The sequence below is a fragment of the Crocuta crocuta genome, unplaced genomic scaffold (assembly GCF_008692635.1).
Source record: "Crocuta crocuta isolate KB4526 unplaced genomic scaffold, BGI_CrCroc_1.0 scaffold125, whole genome shotgun sequence".
Taxonomy (NCBI): domain Eukaryota; kingdom Metazoa; phylum Chordata; class Mammalia; order Carnivora; family Hyaenidae; genus Crocuta; species Crocuta crocuta.
The window spans coordinates 3,763,155-3,775,364 of record NW_027531143.1 but is presented as its reverse complement, the minus strand read 5'-3'; positions in this window follow the sequence as shown (position 1 = coordinate 3,775,364).

The following is a 12,210-nucleotide window of genomic DNA, read 5'->3' as shown; positions in this document are numbered from 1 at the left end:
TTGTAATATACAAGTGAATATATTGTTATGAGTGAGCTCTTTAATCATTTCAATACAAATAACAACTGAAAGTACTTAATATTTTGCTTTAAATTTAGCTATGGACTATAATTTGAATGGTTTAAATACACATTCAGACCTTAAATTAACTAGTACCCATCAGTTCAGCAAATTATATGGATCATTGCATATTAATTGTATTGTTTTTAATTTTATTATTTGTATAATTTTTCTTTTGTGATGATGAAAAGTAGCAGTGTCCAGACAAATGTGTGGGTGATATTGCTGGGCTAACTCTCACCTCAGTGATGAATAAAATTGATTTGAGTCTGTCCCTCCTTCCTCTTTGACTGTTCAGTGTATGTAGTTCAAGTTATGTGCTCATTCAGAGAGTTTCTCAGATAGGAAAGGGAATTATTCACCAAGCATATATGAACTCCGACCTCTCAAATTATTTTTTTTTTACAGTTGAAGATGAATGTATTTGCATCCTAAGAGAAACATTTATGTTAGCATGAACACTTATTACATCGTTATTATTTTCAAAAGAGACTTTGGAAGTTAAAGGGGTTAAGAATTACATTCTTTAAAAAATAATTAGCTATGGCATTTATTTAAAAAAGAGCTAAATCAACATGCCCACTCTTATACACAGAACCATTCATCAGAGAACAGATGGTCCCCTAAAAGTGAAACTAAACACTTCTCGAAACATGACAATCCATTTATCTTAATGTGAACATCCTCTAGCAGATATCAAAAAACAACCAAGGCAGATTTACAACTTTTGGAGTGTATTACACATGCAATGGAAATCCAAGAAAGAACGTTTGCATTTAATAATCTGATTCATATTGGTAAATGGCACATGCAAATGTATAGCAAAGCAGTGCTTAAATATTTTGGTTATATTCAAAACTGCATTGCTAGAAAAGATAACATTTATCATCAATATTTCTTTAAGCTTCCTATTTTGTTGTGCAGAAAAAATTATCTGAAATTCTTTTCCGAATTTCTCTATCTGCCTAGATATTTGAAATCTGGGTATCTTTTGTTGGGCTGAATACATTAAATTGAATAATAAATGCATACATATTCTGTTTTATCATTTTAATTTACGCGTTTATCTCTCATTTATTCAGCAAGCAGTGATTGGGTAACTGCAATGAATTGTACCAGGAAATGGAAGTAAAACAATATATCAGTGATGTCTATTTCTACCCTTAATGATCTAATATTATAGGAGGGAGAGACAGATCTGTAAACATGTCATTATAATAAAGTGAAATCAGAGTTTAAAATGTAGTGGTGAGGGGCGCCTGGGTGGCTTAGTCGGTTAAGCGTCCGACTTTCGCTTAGGTCATGATCTCGCAGTTCGTGGGTTCGAGCCCTGCATCAGGCTCTGTGCTGACTGCCAGCTCAGAGCCTGGAGCCTATTTCAGAGTCTGTATCTCCCTCTCTCTCTGACCCTCCCCTGCTCACGCTGTCTCTCTCTCTCTCTCTCCTAGAAATAAATAAAAATATTTAAAAAATAAAATAAAAATAAAAAAAATAAAATGTAGTGGTGAAATATATGTTGGAAATATTAAGTAATGTTGTTTCTTGTCATATTTCCAGTTCTTCCTTTCTACCTTCCATTCCCACCCTCCCTTTCTCTTTCCTCATCCCATAAACTGGTCTTATCCTGACTCTTGACATTTAAAATTATAGGTTTTGAAGCAAAGGAAAAAGAGTAAGGAGTTCGCAAAGACTAGGAGCAACCCAGTAAAGAAGAGCAGTGTCTATCTAGAGAAAGATTCTCTGCATTGAGGGGAAGAAGAACCAAGCTGGAAGAGAAATGACAAAATTAGAAAGTAATGGGTCCTTATGAACGTATTCTCTTCTCAGTCTCTATGAGGGTTGCTGATCTATTGGAATGAGAACAGAGTTAAAGGTATTGTCCTGATACATTCATGAGATCTAAGAGTCAAGGGAAACTATACCACACCTTGTGCCTTGCCCAGATAGAGCCCTAGGAATATGTGCAAGTCCCAGCTAGGCAATAACTCTGTGTTGTGCTAGGCAGACAGGGCAGGCAGACTCTTATGAATTCTCTTTATAGGCAGGTGACACTGTAGCAATATTCTTTCATTAATTCATTCATTCACTCATTTATTCATTTTTGCATTCTTTCAATAAATGCTCCAGGAAATCTTGGAAGGTAGGGTATATGCATTGTGGTAGGCATAATTCTAAAACTACCCCGATGACTTTTAACCTTATGTAATCCCCTTCACTGTGAAAGTGGCATTATGCATATACCTATATACATTACGTGGGAAAAGTCAGGTTATCTGAGTGGCTCCAAACCTAATCGCATGAGGGCTTAAAAACAGGGTTTTATTCAGTTGGTAGCAGAGGCAGAGCCAGAGGGCTTCTAAGCATGAGAAGGATTTGCCATACCTTTGCTAGCATGGTAAGGAATGTGAACAAGGAACGTGGGCGGTCTCTTGAATCTGTGAGTGGCTTCTGCTGACAGCCAGTCCTATGACTGCAAGGAACTGAATTTTGCCAACTATCTGAATGAGCTTGGAAGCACATTTCCCCCTGAGCCTCCAGATAATAGTCCAGTTTGGTTCACTGATACTTTGATATTGATTTTGTAAGACTGTATGCAAAGAACCCAGCCAAGTCCACAAAACTGTGAAATAATAAATGGTGTTTTAAAGTCACTAAAATTGTAATAATTGTGGTAAATTGTTACATAGCAATAGAAAACATATACAAAACCAAATATGAATAGTGGAGAGAAAAACCCCTACCACATGGAACATAAAATCTAGTGGGGAGATATAGGTAATACAGAAACACAGAAATTCTTAGATAAATGTACATTATGGTAAGTGGAAGAGTATGTGGAGCGATGTTGTCATCTAGAGAGTTGACTAATGCGTCCCACATTGAGATCATGATATTTAAGTTAAACATTTCAGGAGGTGAGAAAATTGGCCCTGTAGGTATATAGGGTAGGTGAAGTCTGGGAATGGGACAGTGTAAATTCAAAAGTTCTAAAATGGAATATGTTTGAAGACTAACAAGAAGTGCAGTGTGGCTGGAGTAAAGTGGACAGGGAGGAAATCAGGAGTTGAAATCAGAGAAGCAAAGGACGTTAGATCATGCTGGGCTTCAGAGACCATTGTCTGAATACTGACTTTTCCTCTGAGTGAAGTGGGGATCCAAGCAGGATTTTGAACAGAGGCTGACATAATGTGACTTTCTAGTCAGAGATAAGTCCCGCTACTGAGGGAGCAGCAGAACGAGTATGATAGAAACATGGAAGGAACAGCTGTTAGGCTTGATACTATCTTCTATATGGAAACAAGATAAAACTCACAGCGAATCTATATACACCTGTGGCACAGGACTACATACAATTGTAAAGTTCTCCAAAAATGTCTTTGAGGAGAGATACTCAGGTGAATGTAGACTCTTGAGAAGGAAGGGTTTTCTTTTGTATTTGGCCTATTTCTTAATTACAGTATTACTGGAGCATAAATACAGTTCTACTCCATAATTAGTTGTTGAATGAATGAAGACATATATGAATAAATCAGTGATCCTTGAAAACCTCTCATTCTCTCACTTTGCCTTCCAAACTGGAAGACGTTGGAGTGTGTGACAATAGATTGAATGTGTGTTTCTGCCACATTGACATGAATATACATTTGACTCTTTATTCACTTTTAAGTTCCCATTATTGTTGGAAACCGTTAAAGTCTCTTGAGGATAAGGACAATATATTGTTTATGATTATAGCTTCAGAGGTCAGCAGACCACAATGAAACCATCTAGTTAGTCTTTTGTACACTATTCCCAGTTACTATTGGCACAAATATGTTCATGAGGCCCCTCTTAACAAACAAATACTGGTGCTGTGGTACACTGGAAGCAAAAAACAAAAGTAAGCTTAGTAAGTGAAGAGGTTTGGTCCTCAGTCACAGCTGTAACCACAGAGCCTGGAATGACACAAAAAAAATACACAAAATGTATACTCAAAGAATGGGGAATGGGAAGTGGAGAGAGATGATTAGATGAGTAAAAAGATGAGTGGAAAAGAATCAGAAAAAAATTGAATTTTAGTTTCCACTCACTATCAGGAAGTTACATTTTAGTTAAGAAGTTTGAAACTCCAGTTTTTTGGCTGGATGATTTTTTTTTAAGTGATTGAGAGAGAGAGAGAAATGAGTGGGGGAGGTACACAGAGAGAGGGAGAGAGAGAGAATCCCAAGCAGGCTTCATGCTGTCAGCATGGGGCCCAATGTAGGTCGCTAACCCATGAACCCTGAGATCATGACCTGAGCTGATATCAAAGAGCAGGGGACTTAACTGATTGACCCACCCAGACACTCCTGGTTGGTTGATTTTTAACATTTGTTCTAGGCCCAGAAAAGGAAGCAAACTGCACCAGTCTAGTAAATTAGTGAGTTTATTCCATTCAACAAGTAGAATTTGCTAATATGCAACATATTACTTCATTAACGTCTTTGGGTTCTTAGTAATATTCTGAGTAAATTTAGGCTTTTTTTTTATGAGAAAAAAATCAAGAATACTAGATAGAGAAGGCAATCTGAGGAATAGGCAATATGGGGGAAAACCTATATGCAAGAAGGTGATTCTTTTATGAAATGTGTTGATAAAAGGAAAATTGGGAACTTTAAGATAAATTTTATGTTTACGGAGTCCCTGAAAAAATACTGATGATGCATTTTCTCTCTCTCCCTTGATCTCCATGTACCACCAGCATTATACCTACTACTGTCTCCACAGGTTGTCAGTCATCTTTCTAGAAGCAAATCTAATTAGATCAGCACTCAGCTAATAAAAATGTGATGCTTCTTGCTGCCATAATATGACATCTAAATTCCTTACAAGTAAATATAAGATGTATGCCATTTAGCTTTCATTTTCAGACTCAGTTGATGCCATTGGCAGTCCCTCATCATACACACAGAATTTCTATGCTTTAGCCACAGACAGTCTAATAATAAATCTTTGTCTTTGCACATTATGTCGTCTCTTCCTGAAATGGCCCCTTTCATTCTTCTCCTTAAGGACATCCAATTTATCATTCAAAATGCAGCTAAGACTCACTTTCTCCAGGATACCCTCTCCTACCATTACGTTCTGATGGCCCTATGGCAGCAGAAATTGCTCAGGGATCCCAATAGCCATTGTGTCTTTCTTCCCTTTGGCAATTCAACTCAAAGATGTATCACGTGGCCATATGACTAGCTTCTGCCCAATGGGATTTGAAGAGAATTTCCATGAGCAACTTCTGGATCTTATCCTGAAAGCATTGTTATTTGACCTCTACTTTCTTTTTTTCCCTTCTTGTAAGCTGGAGCATGGAAGGAGCACCCTAAGGAATGACAAGGTAACAAGATAGATGGAATCTGTGTTTCTGGTTCCCTTTGTGGAGTTTAGAAGCCCGACACTTAATTGACTGCCTTTCAGTGAGCACTTTTGTGTGAAAGAAAAATAAATCTGTCTTTCACAGTTTAGACCTATTTAGTCTGTATCAAGTGGCTAGACCAATGTCCTAACTAATGCGATGTGTTGTTGCTAGCTTTACATGCCTAATCACATCAGTGTAATTATCAGTCAACCATAGGCTTTTGTTTGGTTTTGTTTTGTTTTCAGAGTATTTTTGTTATGTAAGGAAAAAAAAGGAGGGAAAGTTGATTTTAAAAATAAGGTGATATTTCACAGAATCCCAGGGAATTACAGTTGACCCTTAAACAACACAGGTTTGAACTGTGCAAATCCACTTAATATCCTGATGTTTTTGATAAATGCAATATGGTATTGTAAAGATATTTCCTCCCCTTTAAGATTTTCTTAACACTTTCTTTAACTACTTTATTATAAGAATACAGTATATAATTCATATAATATACAAACTATGTATTGATTGACTGTTTATGTTATTGGTAAGGATTCCAGTCAACAGTAGACTGTTCATAGTTAAGGTTTTAGGGAATCAAAATTTATTCATGGATTTTCAACCGCTCAGAAAGTGAGCACTCCTAGTTTCTGTGTTGTTCAAGGGTCAAAAGTACATCAAGGCCTCAATGAAATCTAGGAAACGGAATTGGAAGGACGCCAGAAAGCAAGTTGTTCTCTGGAGCTTAATCTTTGTCCTGTGTGTCTTATTCTGCTCTCTCTGAAGATCTGCTTCATTCTTCGGCCAGGTAATTAAACACCTTTTCCTTCTTCTCAGACATGGGAGAAAGTACCCTCCCCACATCACTCTAGAACATATTTAAATGTAAGCAAAATGTCAGAACTAGATCCATTAAGTCCTAATTCCAGATTCATTAAAAGAGAATCTCAGTGGTTGAGCTTCGATAAAGTCTTCAACCCTAATGTAATCATAAAGTCAGAGATAGCGTGTGTGTGTGTGTGCGTGCGTGTGTGTGCACACACATGTGCATGTATATGTATATAGATATATTGGCAGTGAAAGGAAGTGATTGTGTGAGTGCATACATACTGAGGGGTACTGCTGCCGAATTCATTTAGATTGCTATTGGAGAGGCTTGCCGAGATTTTATTCACTTTGTTATCTTCAGAGTCTAGTGCACTGCCTGATAAAATAAATGTTTGCTGAATGGAGAGGGAATGAATGGAGTCCAAAGAGAGCACACTTCTGTACAGCAGCTAGAAATAGGTTTCATTATTTGGAGTGTAGACATGAAAACGTCTTGTCTTTTAGAAAGGAAGTGAAATCCAGACAGTGTGAAACTCAAAGAAATTTTCTAGGAGCAAATTTATCACTGGCAGTTCTTAACAGGTAACTATAAAACACAGACAGAATTACCCTGGTGTACTGTCATCATCGCATGCAAATCTCAGCTCTCTGTGTATGTCCATATTATTATTATTATTATTTCAAAAATGATTTAAAAACTATGAACTATCTGCAGTTTTTGGTGTGCCAGTTAAAATGGCTCTACTCCACTGCAGCAACAAAAAATAATATGATAAACTGTTTAACTACATCTATACATGTGATAGTTCATAAAAAATGAATACTCTTATACCTCTACATTTTTTTTTCACTTTCTTTGGTCAGTGGAATAAAGACCTGAGTTAACTGAGGTATAAAACCTAATCACCTCATCTAAAAAGCCCTCCTTTATTGCTAAAGGTAGGAAGAGACAGAGGATTCATTCTGAGATAAAGACATTCAATCTCACTCATCACACTAGGCATGTCAGAAAAATCACCTCATGGATGAGCATAACAGATTGAGCATATCAGAGAATGATCGACTCGGCGGATGGAAAGTTGTAGGTTATGTCAGAGCAATCCTGGATGGTGCAAAATAACAAAACCATGCATCTATACGTTCTATATCCAGTAGGGATAATCATCACAGGGTTAATCCTTTAGACATTTTGAGATGATTGTATACTTTCAGTGACACCCATAGTAATATCCTCTATTTCAACTCTAGCACATAATTGTAATATGGTAAACCTTATGGAAAAAAATATAAAGATATATTACTTATTAACACCCCAGACCATTTACTTTTTAATTTTAAATATTTTCAAAGTTGTCATTAAGTTTCCATAACTGTGTAAACAACTCCTATTTATCCTTTAGTAGTATTCCCCCAACATCAAGATTATATCATGTATATATATATGGTCTTTCCTCTATCTTTCTATTGGTTTTAGGACTATTTCTGAGTTTTAGAACTGATGCCCATCACTGCAAACTATATTGGTATTCATCCAAGGAAACCAAGAAGACTCTGCTACATAACAGCAATCCTACTATCAAACTAAAAAGTTAGCACTGACACATCATTATTGTTAAATATTCATACTCTATTTAGAGTTCACCAGTTGTCCCAGTTACATCCTTTACAACAAAAGGGTCTAGCTCATAATCACACATTTCATTTAGTTGACCCCCAAGATGATGTCTCTTTATCATCTTCTATATGGAAGGGTTCCTCAGTCTTTCATTGCCTTTCAGGACCATCACAATGGTGAAGAATATGCCTCGGTTTGGGTTTACCTGATGTTTTCTTCACAATTAGATTTAGATGTTCACATTTGACAGAAATAATCCTGAAGGAAGGCTGTGGTTCTCTCTGTGTAATATATCAGGGCATATGGTATCTCTCTTTGTTCTATTACTGGTAATGGTAACTTTGATCCCTTGGTTAAGGCCGTGTCTGCCAGGATTCTTCATCATAAAATTACATTTTTTGTTTATAATAAATCGAGACTTTGTGTGGCACACACTGAGACTATGTAAATACTCTGTTACAACTCATATTTCCACCTCTAACTTTGGCATCCATTCATAACTCTTATTTTGAAATTATTATTACCCTGACTTTTTTGAACAAGTTAAAATAAATTTCTTGGCATTTGTTTATCCATTCAAAAATATATATCAAGAACCTATTATTATGTGCCAGCACTAGGCAAAGTTCTAAGGATACCCTATCAGTGAGGAAAACAGCCATTGTTAAGTATTATGAGGATATAGGATTTATTGTTAGAATATGGAATTTATTATAGGAAATAGGCCTTAAACAATTGTCTTCAAAAAACATTCTGTGGAAATAAAATTCTGGAAGGAGATAGTAGGAGGATCAGAGAAAAAGTCACTAACCTCTTCACCTGGAGATTTACAGCAGAGGGCTAAGTCAGAGCTTGCAAGTAAATACTGAGATGTTGAAGTACAATCATGGAAGAAGAACTTGTGGAAAGCCCATAGAATCTTTCTGGAATCTTCTACTTCATTTACGTAGGTACATCTGTGGTTCTCAGCCATAGCCATTGATGGAACATAATCCAGCTTAGATACCAGGGGTGGGGGTGGGGGGTAGAATACCCAGTTCTTGCTTTCTGTGACCTATAAGTTTATTGTGGAAGAATGATACTGAAGAATTAATGACAGACAAATTTAAAACTCTGAGAAGTGCTAGACAGAGTTACATAGTACTGTAAGTTAAAGAGGTTAATAATGCAGCCTCCTGAGGTAATGGTACTTGAGTGATGATTTGATGAAAATTAGGTCTTCCTCCTGAAATTTCTTCTCTAATGTGAGCTTGTCAGTCTCTAATCAAAAGGTAGAGTCTAATTCCCCTCCCTTTCCTTGAGGTTGGTCTGGTCTTCCTGAATCCCTTGTATTAAGTAGAATGGAGCACCATTGACAGTGCAAGGCTTCCAAGCGTAGGCCAAAATGACCATACATCTTCATCCTTGCTCCCTTGAAATGTTTGCTCTCCAGCTGCTTCCTCTCAGAAACCAAGCCCTCACATATAGTTGATCTCTTTGATAACCCCAACTGAACTCAGGCTTCATGTTAGCTCAGATGAGTAAAGGAACTATTTTGGATATGTATCATTCTGCTCTAGTTGTTTTAGACCCCAGCCACTCAGGCCTCCCCCGTCACTTAAATCATCAGCCCTTCTCCACCATTTGAGGATGGTGTCCTCATGTGACCAATCAGGACAAATAAAACTAATTTATGATTAGTTTTGAGTCTTCCAAGCCCTAGCTACAGACATCTTTGAGCAGAGAAAAGCCAGCCCCATAGAGTCCCCAGCTAAGTTTTGGAGACATACATTTTGTTAAATATCATACAATTTTCACAAAAGTGTTCTTATTTTATGGCATTAAGTTTTGGAGTGTTTGGTTATGCAGCCATAGGAACAGGGAAAAATAAGTTATGAGATGATTTCGCCAGCCCAGTTTAAAATGTATTTTATCTTCTACTTAGTTAATGTTAGTAGAGATGAAGAGAGGCTAAGGTTCCAGAGATATTTATAGGTTAAAAACATTTTTTAAAAGTTAGTGATAGTTTGAAGGATGTTGGGTGGTAAAGCAGATAAAAATGTCATGTTTTCTAATTGTACAACTCAATGGATAATGTTGACTTTTGATGAGTTATCATTTATTAATGTCTAGTTCCCTTTTGCTGGGAACATGGAAGACGCACTTCAACTTCTTGATAGTTAAGTGATATTACTTGCCTAATTCTGGCCAATAAGTTGTGAATAATAACTAATTGTGATCAAGGTAATGAAAATCCTCTTCACGCATTTCCCACTTTCTTCTTTGGAAGTGAGAAAAGATGCGGCTAGAATTACTGAGTCATAGCATGGATGACAACCTTGGAGAGTTACCCAAAATATAAAGGATTTTGTGTAAACAAGAGATTCATCTTATGCATTAAGCCACTGAGTCTATGAGGTTGTTTATCATCATAAATTGGTTTTATTTGTCCTGATTGGTCACATGGGGACTATTGAAGGACGACTTTGTTGCCATATGAAGTTGGTTAGAATAATGTTCTTTTGTTTTGTTTTCCTTTGTTTAATTAAATGGAAGTCATATCAGGATTTTTTAATTTTTTAATGTTTATATTTATTTCTGAGAGAGAGAGAGAGAGAGAGAGAGTGAGCTGGGGAGGGTCAGAGAGAGAGGAAGACACAGAATCTGAAACAGGCTCCAGGCTCTGAGCTGTCAGCACAGAGCTTGACTCGGGGCTCAAACCCACGAACCGTGAGATCATGACATGAGCTGAAGTCGGGTGCTTAACCGACTGAGCCACCCAGGCGCCCCAAGTCACATCATTTTTAAGACCATTTACAAAGTATATAGCAGCTACTTAATTTGGAGATTTAGTCACATGTTTCTTTCACAATACTTGATGAAAAGTCACTTTACATACTCAAAATATATTCCAGGCATGATCTAGGTGACATGGGAAATGGGATAAACATAGCTATAGACACATAGATATTAGCCTGAAACAACATAAAATTTACATAAAGTGTAATGATATTAATACATGAACATACTAACAAAAATATGAGGTAGAAAATGATAAGTCATAAAAAAAACCTGTTCAAATATAATGTTACAATTGGTCAAAGAAGCCTAGATGTTCTGGGAGTGTAATTGTCTACAAAAATATACACAAAATAGTCCATCAAGCCTGAAGCAATAGGAAAATAATTGGACATGGATCTTTCATGCAGAGTTATGGTGTGACCATGGCACAGGAAGCAAACATTATATTCAGGTGACAAAAGATAATGCAGTTGGGCTAAAATCAAAACATACATAATAGAGTAGAAAATAATAAGGCCAGAAAATTTGGGTGGGTATTAGATTGCAAAGGACATAAAGATAGAAACATAGATTGAGATTTTATTTTGTTAGAAAAGGGGGAAACTAGGGATATATTTGAGCAGAGGAATTGTGTGTAAAAATAGTATTTGAGGGAAAAGACTTAAAAATTATATTAGAGCAGTATTCAAAAGAAGAGGCATTGAGAACCTGAAGAGAATAGAAGCAATGTGAATGAAGAAAAACAAGACATGGGCAAACTTTTAACTGGAATCTAGTTAGATAACAATAATAATTATTTTATATTTACATTTATAAACCCTTACTATATATCACCAATTAGTATTCTAGGTGTCCCCTATATCTATCTATCACCTATCTATCTACCTACCTACCTACCTACATATCTATCATCTATACATCTATCATCTCTATCATCTATCTAGTCTATTTATCTATCCATCTTTCTGTCCTTGTATTTATTATTTTATGTACTTATTCATCCATCATCTAGATACTGTCTATTTAAACTTATTTAGCTCTTGTAATTATCTTAGAGATTAGTTTTATGTAGTGTACAAGAAAGAAAGAGATCAATAGAGAATGAAAAACTTAAACCTGAGTGAGGGAAACAACTCTGAATTATAAACAGAGACACATTATGAGAAAATTTGTAAGGAAAATATGCTCCATTTAGTATTTGACATATTTTCTTCGAAGATCAGTTTCAATTATATAGATAGATAGATAGATCTATCTATAGATCTATAGATAGATACATCAATAATGCGTGCAAATCTCTAAATTTTAAAATCCCAGATTTTAATTTTTATCAGATACAAGATTGATGGCAAGTTGTACATGTAGATGAGTGAATCAGTAAACTTTTGCTATTCACAATCCACTCCAAAACAGTAGCTTAAAGAAACAAACATTTGTTATTCCTCATTGTTGTCTCAGTTAGTTGTGTTGAATACTTTGAAATGGCCTTATTTACAAGTTTCCATACCGTACCCTTATGATGTACGGGAAGCTTAGATGGCTGGTTCCTAGCCCCCCATTCCCC